General features: G+C 42.5%; 1 pseudogene; it reads left to right on the top strand.

The window, feature by feature from the left end:
* LOC149185117 (uncharacterized) overlaps positions 1 to 22,521 on the top strand; it is a 28,524-nt pseudogene extending 6,003 nt beyond the window's left edge.

Below are 22,521 nucleotides of genomic sequence, written 5' to 3'. Positions count from 1 at the left end.
CAAGATTCCCTATTACAAGAGGAAACATAAGAGCTACAGGAGAAACAAGGGCTACTAAAGGAGAAGTAGGGGATGCTACAAGAGCAACAAAAGGTGTTATAGGAAGAGGAAACCAATCCAAAAGAAGAGGAAAAATTCCACCAGGAACTCCAAGAGCCTGATCCAAAACCAAACCTAGCATCTTACTACAAATTTATTGAGGAAGGTAGGATTATACTTGATAAATTTTGTATCCCTCTTCTTTGAGTTAGAAAAGGAGAGAGGTAGAACACATACATGGATGCAAATTGGAAGATCCAAAAAGGTAGAATATGTGGGCCTCATGTGTTGAGAATTGCAACAAGAAATGCTAAAAATAGAAAATTATAAAAATAGCTCTGATATAAATAGCCGGGCTATAAATAGCAGTTTACCAATTGGAGATCTTAGCAACAATGGATGAAAAGTGAAAGTGCTAAAAATAGCTTTTCTATTAATAGCATTTCAGGATCCCTTCTTATTTTAGTCAGTCCCTGGACTAAACATAGGAATTAAAATTCGAATTTGGTATCAACAACAGTTTGGAAATTAATTAATTAATTCATCTTGAGTTAATTAGTTAAGGAAAATCAAACTTGAAGTCTATGTGAGGAGATGCAACAATTTCTCCTTTGATTGAGGAATTTAACCTTCAGTTAAAGAGATAAGGATGAGTTGTACTATTGAGTTGTAATTAGTTGACTTAGTTTAACTTAGTCAAGTCTAGTTAGATTAATTTAATATTTTGTTAAATTAATGAGAGTTTAGTTAGTTAATGCTTGCATGCATGTAACTACTGTAATTCAGATAACTAAAGATTCACTCATGGATAACTCACGCATGTCAGTTCAGTCAAAGCCCCAATTGTACTATCAGTTGCTAGGATATTCCTTGGTGAATATTCCTTGCATGCAGAAGGAATATTATTCCTTATGGATTGCGCAATTGGACCTGAGGTTACAGTGAGTGTGATGAGGCCAATTCACACATGTGATATCATTGGACCCCAATCAAAACTACACAAGGAAATAGGAGGCTTGGAGGGCTTGAGGAAGATATGTTCTATGTCTATTGAGTCTGTGAGTTGTATTGTTTGAGTGTAGAGAGATCAGGATAAATTGAGAGCTAATTCTTTTTGTAACTTGAACAAGATTTCCACTTGTATGATAATACAGAGTTGAGGTTTTAGGTTGGTGCTTTCCCCAATAATATATCTTCTATTTTACGGTTGATTACTTCTCATTCTCAGTTATATCTGTTCATGCTTGATGTTGCTCATGTTCAATTAAGCTTCCACTAAATTTTTTGTACAAGTAGATCAAGTGTTTTGCTTTAGTACATTGCATTACTAGGTGATCTACAGTGGGAAAAATCTACATGGTATCAGAGCAAAGGTGATCAAGTCAGAACAGTATACAAGCAGGAGAAGTATGAAGTTTGGTTTCTGAATATTGAATTGAGTTCTTATCACATCTATTTCACCGATGATGTTCAATGGCTTAAGACTTGAATATGCCCTTGATGACAGTTTAAATTATATAGCCTGGAAGGATCACATGGAGGCAATATTGGAAGATAACGGTCTCAAGGACTTCATTGATCAAGAAGTACAAAAGCAAACCAATGCTACTCAACTTGCGGAATGGAAAAAGTGTGTGGCTAAAGCAAGGAGAATCCTCTTGGAGGGAGTTCGAGATCACATTGTCTCGAGCCTCCATGGGAAGGAGACTCCGTTTTCGATGTGGAAAACATTGAAATATCTTTATCAGAATAGTAGCGATCAGAGGAAGTTGGCACTGAAGGACAAACTTCGCAAGATCAATTGCAAAAAGGGCAACACCATCTATACGTTCCTGAACAAGCTCACCACCTGCAGGGATAAGCTTGCAAGTGTAGGGGTCATGACTGTTGATGATGACATGGTGAGTCTAACACTCCTCAGTCTTCCTATGAGTTGGCATAGCTACCAGGACTCAGTTAATGGAAGAGAGAAATTGCCAGATTGGGAAAGACTTTGGTCAGACCTAATGCAGGAGGAGATAAGGTGGATCACCAGGGATGGATCTTCATCAAAACAAGATGATGAAGAAAATATAGCTTTAGCAAGTAAAGCTAAGAAAGGGAAAGGGAATGCATCCCAATCCAAATCTTCTCATGGTGGGAAAAAAGGTTGACAAGTCGAAGGTGTGATGCTTTAATTGTCATGAAGTGGGCCATTATGCTATGCATTTCCCATAGAAGAAATCCATGAAGGGTTCCTCAAAGGGATCTGATGGTGATACACTAGCTTCACAATTTGAGCTAGATTTCTCGCTTATTGCATGCATGGTTTCATCCATGGTGGGATTTGTTTGGTACCTGGACAATGGAGCTTCTTTCCACATGTTGGGTGACAAGAATATTTTCAGTACATTGGAGGAGAAGGATCCCCAGATGCAGATAGAGATGGGCGATGATGGAAAATACTGTGTCTAGTGAAGGTATAGTTGTGTTTCAGAGGGAGCATGGTGCTCCTCTCACCCTATCTGCTATTAAATATGTACCAGGTTTGAAAAAGAATCTTGTGTCTATTGCTATGCTAGAAGATAAAGGCTATGATGTAGTCTTTAGTAAAGGAAAAGTGTTCCTGAGGCATATCGGCACTGGACAAACCAAGAGAATCAGGATTCAAGTAAAGAATCTCTACAAGCTGGAGGTAGATGACTGTGCGACACTGAGTTCCAAAGCAAAGGTGGTGCAAAGCCAAGATGTTGGTGAGATGTGGCATAGAATATTGGGCCACTTGCATCATGGGGCCTTGAAGATCATGCAACAAATTTCTACCGACTTACCCAAGGGAAAACTAGAGCAAACAGATACATGTAAAGGATGCACCCTGGGTAAGTATGCAAAAGATTCCTTTAAATATCAGGATAGTAGAGTTGGAGCAATCCTGGAGCAAGTTCACTCAGATGTATGTGGACCATTCTCTATAGCCTCCACTGCTAAGCAAAGGTACTATGTTATTTTTATTGATGATTTTTCTCGTAGATGTTGGATCTACTTTATGCAAAAGAAGGATCAGACCTTCTTGAGGTTTTGTGAGTTTAAAGCCTCGGCAGAGAAATAATCTAGGAAGAAAGTAAAAGCCTTCTGTAGTGAAAATGGTGGAGAGTATATTTCCGAGTAGTTTAAAGAATTCTGTGAAGCAGAAGGAATTAAACGGGAACTGACGGCACCTCATAACCCACAACAAAATGGGTTGGCCGAAAGGAATAACAGATCTATTGTGGGAGCAACTCGAGCAATGTTTCATGACCAAGGCCTGCCACTTCATCGGTGGGCTGAGGCATGCAATACAGCAGTGTACCTTCAGAACAGAAGTCCACATCGTGTTTCGAGGATGAAGACACCTATGGAGGCCTTTTCGAAGAAGCGACAAGATGTGAGTCACTTCCACATCTTTGGATCACCAATTTTTTTTTCATGTGACCAAAGATGCTTGAAAGAAGCTAGACCCAACAACTGAGTTGGGGATACTTGAGGGGTACACAGATACACCCCACAACTATCGTGTGTTTCTGCCTACCAGTTAGAGGACTGTAGTGCACAGGGATCTGAAGTTCAATGAGTAGAGAGCCATGTGAGTGTCACTTGAGAGGGAGCTCAAGTTGCATGGCAATGAGGAAATTTTAGTTCCAAAGGAGGAGGAGCCTCCTGATGATGTGGAATAGCCACATGCAGAGGATCCAGTAGTGGAGACCACCACTCCTAGAGAGTCCTCCAGAGACGGGTGGAAACTCTCGCGGAAAGCTGACAGAATGATGCAGGATGCACGTGAGAATGTGGGGTAGGCATCCTCTCATCGCAGACAGAGGAGATATCCCGAGAGATACACTGGCTACATGGCCCTGGTTAGGGAGTGTGTAGCGACCAAACCTTCTTCTTTTTAGGAGGTAGTGTAGCAACCAGTCTAGGTTGATGCAATGGTATAAGAGTATGATTCTATCATGAGGAATAGTGTGTGGGATGTTGTCCCTACACCTATGGACAAATTAGTGGTTAGTTCCCGATGGCTTTACAAGGTAAAGTAGGCAGCTAATGCCGGTGTTGAGAAACACAAGGCAAGGTTTGTTTCCCAAGGTTTGACATAGGTTAAGGGGATCGACTACGATGGGAACTTTGCTCCTATAGCAAGCTACTCATGTATCAGATCGATGCTAGCTCTATCAGCTCAAATGGGTTGGAATATCCATCATATGGATGTGAAGACGATGTTCCTCAATGGGAAGATTGGGGAATAGGTATACATTGAGCATCCCAAAGGATTTGACACCTTCGATCGCGAGTCGCATGTCTGCCGACTCAATCGAGCACTATATGGGCTGAAGCAATCACCTCGTGCTTAGTATACCAGGATCGACAGCTATTTCACCCGTTTGGGCTTCACCAAGAGTGAAGCAGATGCAAACCTATACCACATCATGGTAGATGGTAAGCCCTTGATTATTGTACTTTATGTTGATGATCTGATTTTGAAAAGTGATGAGCAGCTGATATAGTCTTGCAAGGAGGACCTTGCAAGAGATTTCGAGATGAAGGACATGGGCCTCATGCACTACTTTCTAGGCATGGAAGTGTGGAAAAAATACGGGGAAGTATTTTTGTCTCAAGGAAAGTATGCCAATGAGATACTCAAGTGCTTTCACATGGAGAAGTGCAAACCCATGCAGACTCCTCTAGTTGGGAACTAGAGGAAGGAGGATGCTACTTCAGGTGAGGTAGTAGTTGCTACTGTTTATCGATAGATGGTGGGTTCACTCATGTATCTGGTGAACACATGACCCGACTTATGCTTTGTGATGAACTAGCTGAGTCAAGCTATGGTTCAGCCTACCAAGTTGTTTTGGAAGGCAGTGAAGCATGTGCTGAGATATCTTAGAGGCACTACACAGTATGGATTATGGTACAGACGGATAGAGGGAGTGAAGTCATAAGGCTTCAAGGATGCGGATTATGCTAGTAGTCCATCAAACCAGAAGAGCACTTCTGGAGGAATCTTCAACCTTGGTTCAGCAGTAGTTTCTTGGTATAGCAGGAAATAGAGATTAGTTGCACGTAGCTTAGCAGAGGCTGAATACGTGGCTGTGAGTCAGGCAGCATGTGAGGCCATTTGAATGTGAAATATTATAGTGGGATTGTTTGGTCAGATGATGGATCCTATGGTGATATACTATGATAATCAGAGTTGCATAAAACTCTCTAAGAATCCAGTGTTTCATGATAGGTCCAAGCATATAGATATTTGTTACCATCATCTATGAGACTATGTGATCAAGAGGATCATGACGTTGCAGTATGTTTCGACCGAGGAGCAGGATGCAGATATTTTGACAAAGGCTTTGTTAAAATGCAAGTTCGAGTTCCACAGAGATAGGATCGGTGTTGCTGATAATCCATTTCTTGTTGAGAGGGAGTGTTGAGATTTGCAACAAGAAATGCCAAAAATAGAAAATTCTAAAAATAGCACTGCTATAAATAGCTGGGTTATAAATAGTAGTTCAGCCATTGGAGATCTTAGCAACAATTGGTTAAAAGTGAAAATGATAAAAATAGCGTTTCTAAAAGTAGCATTTCAGGATCCCTTCTTTTTTTAGTCAGTCCTTGGACTAAACATAGGAAGTAAAATTCGAATTTGATATCAACAGCAGTTTGGAAATTAATTAATTAATTCATCTTGAGTTAATTAGTTAAGGAAAATCAAACTTGAAGTCTATGTGAGGACATGCAATAGTTTCTCCTTTGATTGAGGAATTTAAGCTTCAGTTAAAGAGATAAGGATGAGTTGTAATATTGAGCTTTAATTAGTTGACTTAGTTTAACTTAGTCAAGTCCAGTTAGATTAATTTAACAGGTTGTTAAATTAATGAGAGTTCAGTTAGTTAATGCTTTCATGCATGTAACTACTATAATTCAGATAACTGAAGATTCACTCATGGATAACTCATGCATGTCAGTTCAGTCAGAGACCTAGTTGAGATCAGATGGAGGGACAGTGTACTATCAATTGCTAAGATATTCCTTGGTGAATATTCCTTGCATGCAGAAGGAATATTATTGCTTATGGATTTTGCAGTTGGACCTAAGGTTACAGTGAGTGTGATGATGCCAATTCACACATGTGATATCATTGGACCCCAATCAAAACTGCACAAGGAAATAGGAGGCTTGGAGGGCTTGAGGGAGATATATTCTGTCTATTAAGTCTGTGAGTTGTATTTTTTGAGTGCAGAGAGATCAGGATAGCTTGAGAGCTAATTCTTTTTGTAACTTGAACAAGATTTCCACTTGTATGATAATACAAAGTTGGGGGTTTAGGCTAGTGCTTTCCCCAGTGATATATCTTCTATGTTATGGTTTATTGCTTCTCATTCTACCTGTTCATGCTTGATGTTTCTCATGTTTTATTAAGCTTCTGCTAAATTTTTTGTAGAAGTAGATCAAGTGTTTTGCTTTAGTACATTGCATTACTAGGTGATCTACAGAGGGAAAATTCCACATCATGGAGGAGAAAATCAATGAAATGGTAAAGGACTTGAATGACTTGAGATTAATGGAGTCATTCGTGAGGGAGCAACTCCAGGTAGAAAAAAAAAGGCTAAGAGAGAAGCTGCAAGAAAATGAGACACAAATTTCCACTATGGGAAGTTTATCTGTGGAAGTCATACAATGCAGGAATCCATCCAAATCCTATCCTAATTTACTCAAGGAGAAGTGGCTAAATTACAGATAAATACACTAGCACAATATGGCTCCTCACCTTTGCAAGACTATAGAAATTTCATTGACTTTTGCAGAAAGACAAGTATTGAGGATAGAGCCAAACTAGCTGAGTTCTACATATGCAATCTGATCATCACAGGCATGAATTCTTGGGACCCTAGCTCAATATTAGGAAACATGAAACTAATGGCATTAGCCTCTTGGCTGAGCCATCAGGAAACCAGGGCTAAAGAAGTGAAAAGGGTGAGCGAAAAGGAAGAAAAGGAGCCCTTATGTATTGGAGCAGAATTAATGAGCCCCAAGGTTGTCATCAAAAACCACAATCTAATCTCCTATGATCCTCAATTAGAACCTAGGTACATGGAAACCCAAGAACAATACATCCTAAGACACCTCTAGAATGTTGGGCACATAAGGTTTACAGGCTTGCCAAAGAAGATGGCATGCCCTGCCACACAGTTTCCAAATCAGAGAGTATCACTCTCTAGAAATATTGAGGAATTCCTTGGAGAGAACCCCACTATACAAGAGAATCATGTAAAGGTTAAAGATCTAGTGGATAGGACTCAAACTCATTCCTCCTTTACTATTGGGCCTATAAAAGATAAGAAACCGAGCAGAAGAACAAAAGGAATGGACAGACATAGAGAATGCAGGTTTCTATCCCCATGAAGGCACACCATTTGAGATGCCTTATGTCAGAGAGGCCACCAGGGCCATGAATGAGCTTCATATCAGTGTCTGAATTTATCAAAGGGTGAGAAACACCTACAATAGGGGGGTGATGATGGGTCCCATCAACAATTATATTTTGAGGCTCATTGTGCCATCCTCTAGCCCTTAAAACTCTCCTTTTCTCACATCAATTCACATTTTTAGTCATAATATGCTTAGTAAGAATACTAAATGGTGTTTTTCGTATTGTATGGTCTAATGTGATTAATATACAGGAAAAAGATGCATTTTTGGAGATATTTACTACGCACGAGGCTCGATGGAGACAACTAGAGAGAATATAGGAGGCTTGTCCACCTCATTAACTCTCCAACTCGGCTTGAGATAACAGAATCCTCACCAAAATCTTGAATTCAATAGCAGGCGAGGAACTCCAAGTACATGTGAATATCAAAGGGAAATAGATCCACAAATCTCGAGATTTTGGAGGGAATCACTCGTCTATTCAAGGGAGCTTCCCTCAACTACTTTTTGTATAAATAAACTAGCTAAAAGGATCATTAGGATTCAAATTTTTGTTGCAGCTAGGAGTAGCTACTGAGAGCCTAGTGCTTGAAATTGTTATTCTCATCTTTCATATGATGTATGTGACTCTTATTTTCTTTTAATGGGAAGTTCACTATTTTTCTGCATCTGAGTTAGTTTTGGAGGGCTAAAACCCTTGGGTTTGGGCCTAACGCAGAGGCTTTAATCATTCTCTTGTATTTCTTCCTAGCTCTTGTTCAAGTCATTGCAATTATTTTTGTTTTAGTAGGTATTATATCATAAAAAATTGTGATTGGAGGCTTGCCTATCACCTCTCTTGTGGGAAGAGTGATTGGAAGATATACAATAACCAAAAATATGTGTTTATGATTTCTTGGAAATTGTTAAGTATTGGATTGCAATCCTTCTGCATGTTTAGTTTTTGCAACTTATAAGTTAGAAACCTTGGTTTGAAAATTGGAGTTGTGTTGTAGGGTAGAGTAGATCTTAATAAAATTCAACTCATCTTCTCCATGTTAATTTACTTTGTTGTAATAGTGATTTAATGCATGTTTTTGACTGGTTTGTAGGGATTGTGTTGACCTTCAGGGGTGGGTACACCTTTCTACAACCACCTAGGCCACTCCATATCCCTCATAGACACCTCACATTGCCTCCAAACTCTGCCACCGAGATCACTCTCCTAAGGTAAATGGAGGACACCATGGGCACAAACTTTGTTGCAAGATAGACCTCCGAGGGGTACTACACACTTCAAACACCTTCTTATACCTTCATCCACCTTTGTTTACCTTCAATACACCATTATTGTCCACAAAAAGCTCCCATACCCCCTCTTGTAGCAAAACAAGGCCTCTTGTAGCACTTCCTGTAGCAAACCTGTGAAACTGTTTCTTAAGCCAGATTTCGGCCCTTGGGTATTGAAGTTGAACAGTGGCCCACAAGCCTTGAATTCATGATCTTGGAGAATTCTAAGACTACTACAACTCCATTTTCTCCTCACTCCAAACATAAGACAACAAATAGAATTAGAATTAGCATTTTTTTCATAATTATGTTGAAGGTTGAATTTCTTATTTTCAAGGAAGTAGAAATAAATAGATTATTCATGCTAGGATGTTACATTGATTAGGTCTGCAAATATAATAACATGGTTTATGTCTGCAACTAGACTAAATGTTTTCCTTTCATGCAATTTCAATTCAACATTTACATTGAATGTATGACCCTTTCACTTCTATAGTAGAATCATGTTCATCTCATTGCAATTGTGACTTATTTTTCTCTTTGTAGTTAGCTGAAGGAGTGGTCTCTGAACACCTTGATTTGATCTCATGAAGGAGGATGACATGATCTGGATTTAAACAGGAACACAACAAATTACAGATATAACCATACATATAGAGATGCAGCAGAAATAATACTTCATTTCATTACTGTAAAATACTGAAATATGCTTACAAACAGAAATGGAAATAAACTAGCCAGGGCGATGGTAGCTTATCTCTGAGAAGAGATGTGGTGGATACATGCCTATGAACTATGTTACAATGAGGCTCAAAGGCCTATTTATTGTTGAGAAACAATGGAAAATCCCAAACATCCAAAAACCTAACCCTAGGAGATGAAACACCAAACTGTGGGCCCCGTTTCATGTAAATTGGTACATCAACTTCCCGGGTCATAACTTTGGCATATGATCTCCGTTTGACACGCACAATAGCTCGTTAGAAAGATCTATCCAAGGACTACAAATTTGGGAAGAGAAACATTGGTCCATGGACACATGTTGCTCCCAAATTTCCAAAAAAATGTCGTTTAGGGCCTCAAAACAGCTCTGGAAGTTCAGGACCTGAAAAACTGCTAAAAATAGTAAATTGTGCTACAAATAAAGAAACTGAAAAACTGAAAGAGACAGTTGTGGGGGTCCAAGTGGGATAGGTGGGTGGCCACTGACATCCACCTGGATCATTCCTCCCCCCTTAGGAAGCAATGGTCCCCATTGTGTTGAGTTCCTCCATCTGCTGAAATTGGTCCCTAATGAGTTGTTCTGCAATCCTTGATGTGTCCAATAATGGTGGGAAACATGGTAGAGGGTGGTTGTTGGGTAGTGGATCCCCCCATAACATGTTTTTGGGGCTTAAAGCCCAAATTTTGGTCAATGTAATGTAAATAACTAGCAAAATGCAGGCACGGAGCATGATAATCTAGGGTTGTCCACCCCTGCAATTGAGTGTGCAGGGCAGAGTTGGGATTGTACTTGAACAGAGGATTAATAAAAGATAAGTTGATTATGAAATACTATGTGTTTATTTCTTCTGTGATATTTATGCATTTCTTTACAGTTTATGATTGGGCGCACTGGTTATAAATGTTGAATGATTAATGAGAAAATTGGGCCCATATAATTAAGTTAAGATCTATAAAAAACACACAGTTAGGAATAAGGATCTAGACAGCGCCTCTTCATGCTTGTTATAGAGCTATGCGGAAGCAGTCGCACGAGTTGCGAAGGATAGACGGCTGCATGGAGCAGCACAAGCGCACAGGATCAATTTGCGAACTTCCCAGACTTCATCACGAGATCCCTAGGGTGCAAAAACTTGGTTCCAGCACCCTCCCATACTACCTTGGGTGAGACCTCAGTCCGTGCACCGTGGACTATTGCCGATAGGGCCGGTAATTTCAGGATTTATTTGGCCAAATCACTTCTGAACCTGGGTCAAGCCCCAATAAGCCAAAAAATTGTTCTGTTGTTGGGACCGGGATCTGCCTAAGGGATGTCTGATGTCGGAACACTGGAATCCCACGAAGAAGGAAATTGAAGAGTGGTTGGATCAGAATATTCACAAGTTCATGATATAGGAAAATAGAACTCTGCAACTATCTGAGAAAAGGTGGCTAGATCACTATGTGTATACGGAAATCCACGAGATCTTCTTTACATCCTTTCCATCAAAGCTGTATCATTGGATCGTGAGGTTAGCCGATAGCCAGGGAAGGTACAAATTTGATCAACCAATAGTGTGGACTCCCGAGTTAGTGCGCATACTAGAGGCATTAGAAGATAAGATCGCGCGAGCTGTGGACCATTGGCTCAACCGGATAATAGAAGGGTTTATCACTGAGTTCACGGTAGACATGACTGTGAGCTATAGTGAAGCAGAACGACGTTTTCTTAAGGGATCGCGAGGTAGGTACATTAAATCCCTGAATAGTTGGATTAAGATGTTGTTATGTCAGAAACGGGTTATGCGAATACATTAATGTTTGGAATGACGTGGAGCGGAAAGATCTACAAAGGTATAGAGGGATTAGCAAATAGTCCCTTAATTTCACCTTTGCGCGAGAGCGAGGAAGATCTCACTCGGTTTTCTTCGAGAAGTGTGGTCAGTTTGATAAGGAAGCACATTCTGCAATTATCCCCTCCACTTACACCATCACCTGCTTCACCTACTTCACCTCCATCTTCACCTACCCCACCTCCACCAAAACCGTAGTTCAGCATGGCGAGCACAGTCAAGCTACCCATATTCAGAGGAGTAGGGAATGAGGATCCGGATCAGTTCTGGTTCATGGTAAGTGTTGTGTGGGAAGCACAAGGGGTCATGGACGACAACATCAAGAAGGCTACATTGGTGAGTGCACTGCAGGATTGCACATTGACATGGTATATCAAGCACTCTAATGATCACCCAAATGCAGGAATAGCGGAGATCCAGAATGCACTGAACAGAGAATTAAGCCAGCCAAAATCAGAGACATAGTCAATACTCAAATATAAAGATATCATGATGCTTCCAGGCGAGACCCCTTGGGATCTGGATTAGAGGCTGAAGAGTATGATCTGCGAGGCTAATATGATGCTAACGGATGCACAACACCACACATGGTTTGTAGCATCTTTGACACCACACTTGAGGATGGTGTTGTCATAGTAGAAGATTTCAACCCAGGCCGAAGCATTGGAAATAGCAATGAGGGTGCATGAAACACCAATACAGGATCCAGGGTTGGGAGTCCAACAAATCCATGCGCAACTACAGAATCTATGCTTGGAGATGCAGAGTTTGAAGCAGGATAGGGCGCCACGGCCAGAGGCACACGAAGAAGTGTGGTGCATAAAATGTAAAGGCTAAGGCCATGACAAAGACCACTGTCCAGTATTCGCAAACTACTTGGTAGGAGGGGGACCAATGCCGTTGAGACCGGAGGCATAGGCAGGGCCTAGTGCGGCACCTGCGCTATGGTGTGCAATTTGTCATATAGGAGGAAAGCACACGACAGATAACTATCACTTGTTGTATAAGTATACACAGACTCCACAACAGTTGTTTTGTAATTTTTGTAGGTCGGTGGGCCATGATGAGCAGACTTTTCATAGCTATGAGTTAATGATGGAGTGGACCCCAGTATATAGAATGCAGATAGAAATGCAAGGCCTCGACCCAGCCGCAGGGATGGCGCGCACTGGATTTCAAGGCCGATGTCGAGGACGAGGAGGAATAGGACCAGGAAGGGGCCACAGACAGTTAATCTGTTACAATTGAGGAGGACCAGGGCACTATGCTCACAATTGTACCAATCCAATGAGAATATCTTGTTCATACTATAATCAATTTGACCATGAAATGGTAGATTGTCCTATGTTGATTGCACAGATGTGCGAGAAAGGGGTACTACAACTTACTCTGACTCAAAATATCCAAATGATGAGATCTGAACCACACGAAGAAGACCCCAATGTGAATATAGTGCTCAGAAGTGGTGCGACTATAGGGGAAGATAAGGGGAAGCAGCCCGAGGAAGATACATGGGTTCACAAGGCTCCTAGAAAGGAACCTGAGTTTGACTTGGAACGCGTAAAGGAGACATTTATGGAAGCTAAGAAGAGCTTCATGGAGGCCTATACTTCAGATAGTAAGGATCAACCAGAGGTAGGAATGGATCCTTCTATGCTTACCACCTTTTTAGAGACATGCATGAAGCTGCTGCGTGACGATAGGGTAGTTAAAGGACTACAAGAGCTGATCACTAGGTGTGCAGGGTCGGGTGAACTGCGCATAGTTCAGAAACTAGGAAAACATACATTGTGCACTGGGAGGAAAATGAGATTAATGGCACAAATTGGCAAATACGAAATGGACCAGGTAATCCTAGACGTGGGTTTGGATGCGAATGATTTACCAAAGTAGACATGGGAACGCATGGGTAGGCTTGTGTTGTAGTGGTCCCCTATTTAATTACGAATGGAAAATCAACAGAAGATTTTGCCCATGGGGAGGTTGCAAGGGGTAATAGTTGATATCGAAGGCACAAGCATGCAGATGGACTTTGAAGTAATAGAGATTGTTGATGGCAGCAATCCTTATCCTGCGTTGCTAGGAATAGAACAGGCCATTGATATGAATGGAGTCATCAAACTGAAAAAGCGGAAGATAATATTTGAGAAAAAGTCCCTTCGTGTAGTCATTTCACTAGATCCAGCAGAAGGAGCATGCTACATTGAACCTGTGCACAATGATGAAAGAAACGATGAGCTAGATTTCATTTACTAGATAACGACACAAGACCAGGATCGGGTGAACCGGACTGCAGATGGGAGAATCTTACGGGTACGCGACATTTTTTGTACTTTGGATTTAGATGAAGAAGTAGAACGCTAGAAGAACTAGTTGCACGAAGTAAAAACGCTGAATTGCAACATGATGATTAGACCATTGCAATGTGTGATGACAGAAGCAAGGGAACTACCAACATATAATGGGGTAATAGCGGTGGATGAATTCTTAGACAAGTTTGAGAGTGCAGTACCGAAGCAGCAGTGGTACGGTGTGCTGGAATGGGCGGTGCGCGCGACACCTGCACGATGGTGGTGTACACATTAGAAGACTATTGGAAACTAGTGCGAATGTAGAAGATAGATGCACTTACAATTTGGAAGTCCCTAGCATTGAATAAGAGCCGGGTAGCCCGGACGAAGCAACTTGCGCACCCACCTATGTTGATGGGTGCAGACGGGTGTTGTGTAAGTACGTCCTAGACTAAGGATTGAAAATCAGAACCAGATGCAGCAACAGGAAAAGCGATAACTATCCCATGTCGAGGCATTCAAAAAGCTCTGCAGAATCATGAACAAAGTTCACTAGGCGAGACGAACTAATTGGGACCTGCGTGTACCAGCGGTTCGATGGGCCTATAGGGCCATGAGCAAAAACTGGAGCACAAAAGCGATCCCAACACTGATGAGAGGAGATGAAACCATAAGAGCAGAGGAGTATCCCCATACCACAACTCCCATAATTGGGACAACACGCGAGGACCAACGCGAAGAAATTATGCAGCCACGCGAAGACGAACATATGCAGATTCAGGAAGACATTTAGAGAGGGAAATTGAAACATCACGAGCTTGAAGAAGCATGGGCACAAATGAAGCATAAAAGCATGGTAATAGACGTGGAAATCAGAAATCTAGAGACTGAAATCATGCAAACATGTCACGTCAACGGAAGGGCAGGATAAGATACGGGCAACCATACCACTATATTAAAAGATTGTCGCCAAGAATTTCTAGCTCTTCTACCATGGATACAACCACACCTTATCAAATAAAGTAACCAAGGGAGTGCACCATATCAAGAATAACGTGAGGTGCTGACTAATTCAAAGGTAACTAAGGGAGGCCCGTGGACCAGACTGAAAGGTGACTTGAAGCCTCATACCATGGGTGCGACCAGCTGACTATCTGTAGGAAGCACAGTCTCAGCGCTCCCAGTAGTTGAAAGAGAGTGCACGACTATAAACAAGTCTATAAGAGAGTTGCGTGGGAAGGAGGTTATGCATAGGGTTAGTATGTCATAGGGGTCGCAGTAGTGCATAAGGGGCTGTGTTGTTGCGCAGGTAAGCTAGAAGTAGACTGTTGGTGTCATTGTTCATGACAAGAGGTCCAATTTTAGGTAGAAAGGAGCAGGTGGTGGGTAATTAAGATAGGAATTAAGAGCCAGATTTGGGATGATCTGCTGTCAAGAAGGTATTAATGACTCAGAATTAGAGGGAATGGTCAAATTCAAATTCAAACGATACTATAAAATCCCTTGAGTTAGCCTCGAGGCAACACTTAGTTGTTTAAGATTTGAGCCAGTACTGAGCATTAGGCACCAAGCACTCTTGCCACCCTTGAGTATGCGACCAAACAGATCCATTGTAGACACAATGTCGGTTGCGAGAACCAGAGTGTGATTCGCGGAAGTCACCCCAGAGCCCCATATGATCTAAGAGGAGCCTGGAGAGGCAACGACTGCACCAGAGGTTCCAAAGTCACCCCACACGCCGCCACCACAGAAAGACAAGTAGATGATGGGGCCAGTCTGGGTATCACCACGAAACCCATGGTTTAGTAAGATGTCAATGGCAGAGAAGGGCAAAGTCATCACCTTTGAAACAGAGGAGGAGGAGGAAGATTTGCAAGCCTTGATCGCCCAAATTGAAGCACAGGATGATGAGACAGAGAATTTCTCCCAAGTGCCTTCGAAGATAAGGTTACCCCCCTACATCCCTCGGCAGAAGGGGAAAGCCAAGATAGCAAAGGACCTGGCGGCCACGAAGAGTGTGCTCCAGACCCCACTCCTTCCTGATGAAATAAGGTTTGAAGGTCCACCGTTGGGATGAGTACCTAATATTAAGTTTGAGGACTGGGACCTCGCAGATGGCGAGAAGTTCCCACAGTTGGCTGCGGAGAAATTACTAAAGAAGATATGGCTACGCGGTGTAGAGAAGGTTGGGCTACTCTATCTACGATGGATACCCCACTACCACCATGCGCCCATCACAATTTTTGTCATCTCACAGTTGTTGTACCTAGTACATGATGGGTATCTCTAGCTGGAGGAGCCGATTCCCATCATGGCTGATTTAATTCACCGGATTTCTCCGCTGCCCATCAAAGGAAACGACCCCGCAACCATAGCAGGAAAAAGCAACGACTTGGCCCTTGCAGAAGCTATGAAGGCAAAATATAAGCTGGAGAAGAGGAAGTGAGGGTACGTAATCGTAAGCATCAAGGACCAAGGGGTGCGCGTAGCCACCCAACTGCTGGCCAAAAAGCTAATGAGGAAATGCCAGGCTGATGAAGAGCCAGCCTTTGTAATTGCGTTGGCAGAGCAGTGTGCAGAGGGGGTCCAGTTCAACTGGGTATAATTCCTCTATGATGAGTTCTTGACAAACTGTAGAGAGGCCCAAGAGCAGGTTAAGACGTTCCACTATGCGTGGTTGCTCTTATCCATCTTGTTGGTTGTAGGAGAGCTTCCGGAAGACAGCCAACTGCCACAGTTGAGGGTGACTTACCCGAAGCCATGAGGTAAACCTTGCTCTGGGCAACGAAAGATGTGATGACGATTCATGAAATAAAGGTGTTTTGGGTGTTCGTAGAGACGCGCATACGAACATGGATCAACCGCAGGTCATGCTTATCCCCTATAGTATATCGCAGCTTGCAAAGCGTAGCAGCGTTCAAGGCAGATATGCACAACCTATATATCCAGGCGTGCAAGGATCTATCCCAAACATGGGTGAAGCTTCTTTTCATTGCAACGAATGATGCAATCTTCGATGTGACGGTGTCATGGTCTCCGGAGTGGCACACCCCAGACTTGTCGGAACTGGAGAAGATCGCAGCACAACAGTGAAAGAAGGAAACCAAGCTGTGTATCACGGAGTTGGTGTAGAGAAAGTGCCAGGAACAAGAAGCAACCACGCAGCGGAAGGTGGCTGAGGTAGAAGTGGCAGTGCAAATGGCAGAGACCACAACCACACCCACCAAAGAGACTGAGGAAGGCCAGGGAATGTCCACGAAGTAGGACATACAGGGGGAGGCTGAGACAGAGGAACACACGGACCTGGCACCAACATCGACCCAACTCAAGAGGCTGTGTGTCCATGAGAAGCCAGCCTTGCAGAAAAAGACAAAGGCATCAAAGACCTCCACCGACCCAATCCAGCTCACTAAGGGAGACCTTCTTGACACTGGCAAAATAGTTCGTGATGTCACCAAGGATTCTCTTCAAGCAGTAATGACGAAGCAGAAAACTGTGTTGGGGGCACTTAGAGCATAGTTGCAGGCATTACAGGTGTGACTCCCAGGCATGATGACACCACACCTTGTAGAAGGTACATTTGAAGCTGAGCAGATGTTGCGCACCCACACAATGAACACTTTTATGTTACCAGAAGGCGCAGTCTTAGCAGCATCCGAGGGTGACACGGCCAAGGCAAGAAAAATGAGGGGTTGGGGGCTGAATTTGGCCACCCTTCCCAGGGAAACCCTATACTAGCTACAGGATGGGGTGACTGCTGAGCTCCGTGCCCTCCAAGTTTTGAGCGAGAAGAAGTTAAATTTAGAACATCTTAGCCTGTAGTGCAAAAACCTAGTTGCACAAGCACAGGGATTGGAACAGGCCGTGGAGGAGGCCTATAGTAGCATACCAGAGTTGGTCGTGTTGGTAGTACTCCTGACATCATAAAAAATTCACCAGCTAGCGATGGGAGTCCGCAAGGCCCAGGAGAAGGGCACAAAGGTTCAATTGGAGCTGAACCTACAGATCGCTAAGATGTGATTAAGGGCACAACCCTCTACACCCCCAAAAGTCAGAGAGCAATCCCACTACATCATTCAATTAGGGTTGGAAGCGATAGAGCACGCTATACAGGACTACACAGGATTATTGGATCAGTGCCTCTTCACGCTCACCTCACTGCAGGAAGATCTAACCATACAGTGCATGGAGACAGAAGCAAGGCAGCTACAGCAGGCATATGACAATATCAGGGGGACCGCATAGACGGTTACCCTTACTCAGTGACTTGCCAAGATGGAGGCCCAGGATCTAAAGGAATAGGTGGACGCCGCGCGCTAAAAAGAAGTAGCGCTTAAAGCACGCATCCAGCCTTAGCTCAAGGAAGCATTCATGGTCACTTCCATGATCGAGGGAAAGCTAGCCCAGATGCAGGATACATATGCGCTAAGGCAAGAAGGTGCCCCTGAAAACGATGCATCAGAGAGTCATGCACAACTGTTACAGTGGACAGCGGAAGAATGTGTGGCGGACGTAAGTGAAGTGCAGAGGTTGTTGGATGAACTCCATGCGAAGATCCACGCACCAACTGAGTGACTCAGGATGAGTCACGATGATTGTGTTGGGGGCCTATTGAGCAGCAGATCCCCCCATAACATGTTTTTGGGGCTTAAAGCCCGAATTTTGGTTAATGTAATGTAAAGATCCCAAAAAATACGGGTGTAGAGAGTGAGAGTCTAGGGTTGTCTACCCTAAAATAATGTAATTTAATATAGAATGTGTCGACCTACCAATGGTCCATGGACCATGGGATTGTATAAATAGAGTGAGGCTCTAAGTGTAAAGGGGTCATAGTCTTAAATTTCAGAAAAGATATTGGTTTTGGATGTTGAATTAGCTCTGAGTCTGTAAGTCTGAGTCTTGGGTTGTAGTAGTAGGAAGAGGCTCTGAAGCTAAGTGTGTAGAGGCTTAGTAGAGTCCGCAACTGTGTGCGCGGACCCCTACAATTGAGTGCGTAGGGCAGAGTTTGGATTGTACTTGAACAGAGGATTAATAAAGATTAAGTTGATTATGAAATACTATGTGTTTATTGCTTCTGTGATATTTATGCATCTCTTTACAGTTTATGATTGCACGCACTGGTTATAAATTTTGAATGATCAATGAGAATATTGGCCCATATAATTAAGCTAAGATCTATAACAAACACACATTCAGGAATAAGGATTTGGACAGCTCGTCTTCGTGCTTTTTATAGAGCTACACGGAAGTAGTTGCATGAGTTGCGAAGAATAGATGACTGCGCTGAGTAGCACAAGCACATAGGATCGGTTTCCAAACTTCCAATAATTCATCAAGACATCCCTAGGGTGCGGAAACCTAGTTCCAGCACCCTCCCATACTACTTCAGGTGAGATCTCAGTCCACGCACTGCATACTATTGCCGAAAGGGCCGGTAGTTTCGAGATTTGTTTGGCTAAATCACTTCTGAACTTGGGTCAAGCCCCAATAAGCCAACAATGGTCCACATTGAACACTCGGTGCAAGTGAAGGAATGGGGGAATTTTGTGCTCCAAAGAATTGTTCCCCACAACCTTGGTACCAGTGTAAGGACCATGTCGCTTCTTGTACTTGTCATTTTTCAGAATGAAGTGGTGATATATCGGCCTGTTGGGCAGAGGTGTTGTGGGAGTCAGATTGAATGAATGCTTGAGCTCATAGTGCAACAGTATCCCTATGGGTGAGGAGAAGATGTTCCTGTCTGCTTTCATGACCGTATCCATTTGTTGTTATTGCTTCATGGAGGAACCCTTTGCGAGGGTCATGGATGTGGCGACGATCTTCCCCTTACTTTGGGAGTGAACCAGACAGAAAATGAATTTCCTAGTCTAGGAGACGATATTATTGCATTTCTTAGCAGAGATCAAAGAGGTGGCAATAGGTGGGGCTACCTCCGGTATCCTATATAGTGAATGACCCAAAGAAATAATAACAATGCAAGGCCTTGACTCGTATAGAGCATGTCACCTCCATAAGTATTGTTGGCCTAATAGTACATCACAAACATCAAGAGGTGCAACATCACAGAATACCTCATCTGTGAAAGGCTTGATCTTGTAGGGAAGGTGGAATTGTTGGCAGACTTGGAGATCTTGTCCTTGGTGATGCCATCCGATACTGTACGACTACGGGTGTGGTGTAGTTAGTAGGCCCAACCGCTTCATGACCTTTGTTAAAATGAGGTTCTTTTGGCTGCCACTATGACAATGAATTGTATTGGTGAACCCTTCACCCACATTTGTGAGTGGGAAAGACGCTCCCCCTCCTCTGGATCTTTGGGCTCATTCTTCTAGATCTTGGTGGTAGCAACAGTGGCACTGGGCTCCATGTAAATGATTTGCTTCCCTTTGCCATTCCCCTTGTTGGGTTCTTACTCAGGGTCGAAACATGCAACTGATTCTAAAGCCTTCAACTCGGCCACCAACGATTGCTTGGTCCGACACTCACTTGTGTTGTGAGTGGGGCTCTTATGGAACTAACACCACTTTCTTGTGTCCTTCTTCAACTTCATGGTGTTGTTCTTTTCTTGCAGCTTCGACAGTTTTCTTGGGTCACCCCGCCTTGGCTTTGTCCTTTGGTCTTCAAATTCGCAGATCCAAAGTCTCACTTCTTCTATTTAAATTTTTGTTCAATCTTGACAACGTATCGGTATGTCGTGCCAAGCGAGGAGATGTTTAGGAACTCCATCTCATCTTAGATGTATCTATGTAGGCATCCACAGTATTTGAGTATCAAATGCAACTCAGAATCCTTGATACCCAACTGTGTGCGAAGGGTATGAAAAATCTTTGTGAACTCCAACACATCTTGGTACCTTCTCTACTGCAGCGTGGTCCCTTTTATGTATTTGTCCTTATAACTCTTGACAGGGTAGTACTACTCCTTGATGGCATCCCGGAATGAATTCCAAGTGGGTGCGGCTGAAAATAGTGAGCCCGTACTTTCATCTTTCTGCTCACAGTAGGTTTCCCACCAATCCTTGACATGGGGGGTTGCTTTGAGAAGAGCGGAAATAATATTTTCCCGACTGGAATAATCGTGAACAAAAAACTACCCTTCAAGTAGATTTAACCATTTATCTACGACATTTGCGTCTATCTGACCCTCGAATATGGGGATTTCAAAATTAACTTGTACCTTAAAGGGTGTGGCATTTCCAAAGTAGCTGTTGGAAGCCGATGCATCACCCCTGGGTAGCCGCTGAAGGATTTGGGCAAATTTTTCCATCATCGCATTCCTTTGTCGCTCGAGGGCTTCTTCGAGCAAGATTTTGATAGGATCTCCTGCCCCCTCATCTTTATTTTCATCTGCCATGGGAGGCTATCAGGATTTGTGATGCTGGTCTTGCAAAGTTTCAACCAGTTCAAGCCCTAACTCCTTATAACCTGACCTTGTTGGGGACATGCAAAGAAAAAAGAGAAAAAGCAGACTGCTCTAATACCTCTGATCTAGATTTAAATAGGAATGCAACAAATTACATATATAACCATACATATAGAGATGCAACAAAAATAATACTTCATTTCATTACTATAAAATACTGAAATATGCTTACAAACATAAATGGAAATAAACCAGCTAGGGCGATGGTAGTTTATCTCTGAGAAGAGATGTGGCTGCTACATGCCTCTGAAATGTGTTACAATGAGGCTTGAAGGCCTATTTATTGTTGAGAAACAATGGAAAACCCCAAACATCCAAAAACCTAATACTAGGAGATGAAATGCCAAACTATGGGTCCCGTCTCGAGTAAATTGGTACATTAACTTCCCGGGGTCATAACTTTGGCATACAATCTCGGTTTGACACGCACAATAGCTTGTTAGAAAGATCTATCCGAGGACTACAACTTTCAGAAGATCCACATCAATTCATGGACCCATGTTTCTCCCAAATCCCAAAAAACGTCGTTTAGGGCCTCAAAACAACTCCGAACTTTAGGACCTGAAAAACTACTAAAAATAGTAAATTGTCCTACAAATAAGGAAACTAAAAAACTAAAAGAGATAGTTGTGGTGGTCCAAAAGGGATAGGTGGGTGGCCACCGACATCCACCTAGATCATGACATGAGTAGAACCTAACCCGTTGTGAAAATATCACTATCACATCTAATTTTGTATGAACCCCGAGTTGATAATTTAAGTTGAGAATCCCTTGGGAGTTGCAACATCCTTGGTGCAATACCAGGGCTCATTAGTTGGGCCATGCACGAATACAGGCTTATTGGTGCCGAGATAGGGGAGTCTTTTTTGTTTTGTTCTCTGTCAAGTATTCCTCAAAAGTGGCTCTGGTGCAAAAACTTGGGAACAACATGGAGGTTTACTTTCAAGAGAAGATTCAAGATCAACAGATAATCAATTTGTACTTGTGACAAAAGACAAACAATATGATGATGTTATACTCAATCTTTAGGGGAGGGTGAGGTAGAAGAGACATATTCACTGCTAAAGCCCCTTACTGCCACTTCAGAGGAAAACACCATTCCCTAGGATGAAGACCTTGTTTCCAAGTTCTTGTTGGAATGTCTTAATGAGCCAAATAATGAACATACTACTTCTGATTCACTACAAAGTCTAGTTGGGGTTGTTGAATGGTCCAATTTAATTAATGATCCTTTTGTTGAAGTGAAGGGTGTCAACACTCTTACTGATGAAGTAGATTTTGATAAGAAATGATACACATGAACAAAGTTCAACTGATTAGAAATTACATATAGAAAGGAATGTTCACAGGGTTGATTATATGGATGGAGCAGGCATTACTGAGCAATCAAATTTCGAGGCATTATTTTCTCCAACTTATTTAGGTGGAGAACTTATTGGAGTTGAATGATCTAATTCCACCACTTGAGTCAAATTCCTTCTCTAGGTCAATATCAATGATATAA

This window comes from Pinus tabuliformis, chromosome 3_2, assembly GCF_031772625.1.
Source record: "Pinus tabuliformis cultivar Carrire ecotype Pingquan chromosome 3_2, CPIR1, whole genome shotgun sequence".
NCBI lineage: Eukaryota > Viridiplantae > Streptophyta > Pinopsida > Pinales > Pinaceae > Pinus > Pinus tabuliformis.
The sequence above is the reverse complement of the archived record's forward strand: the minus strand, read 5'-3'. Positions and strand labels throughout refer to the sequence as shown.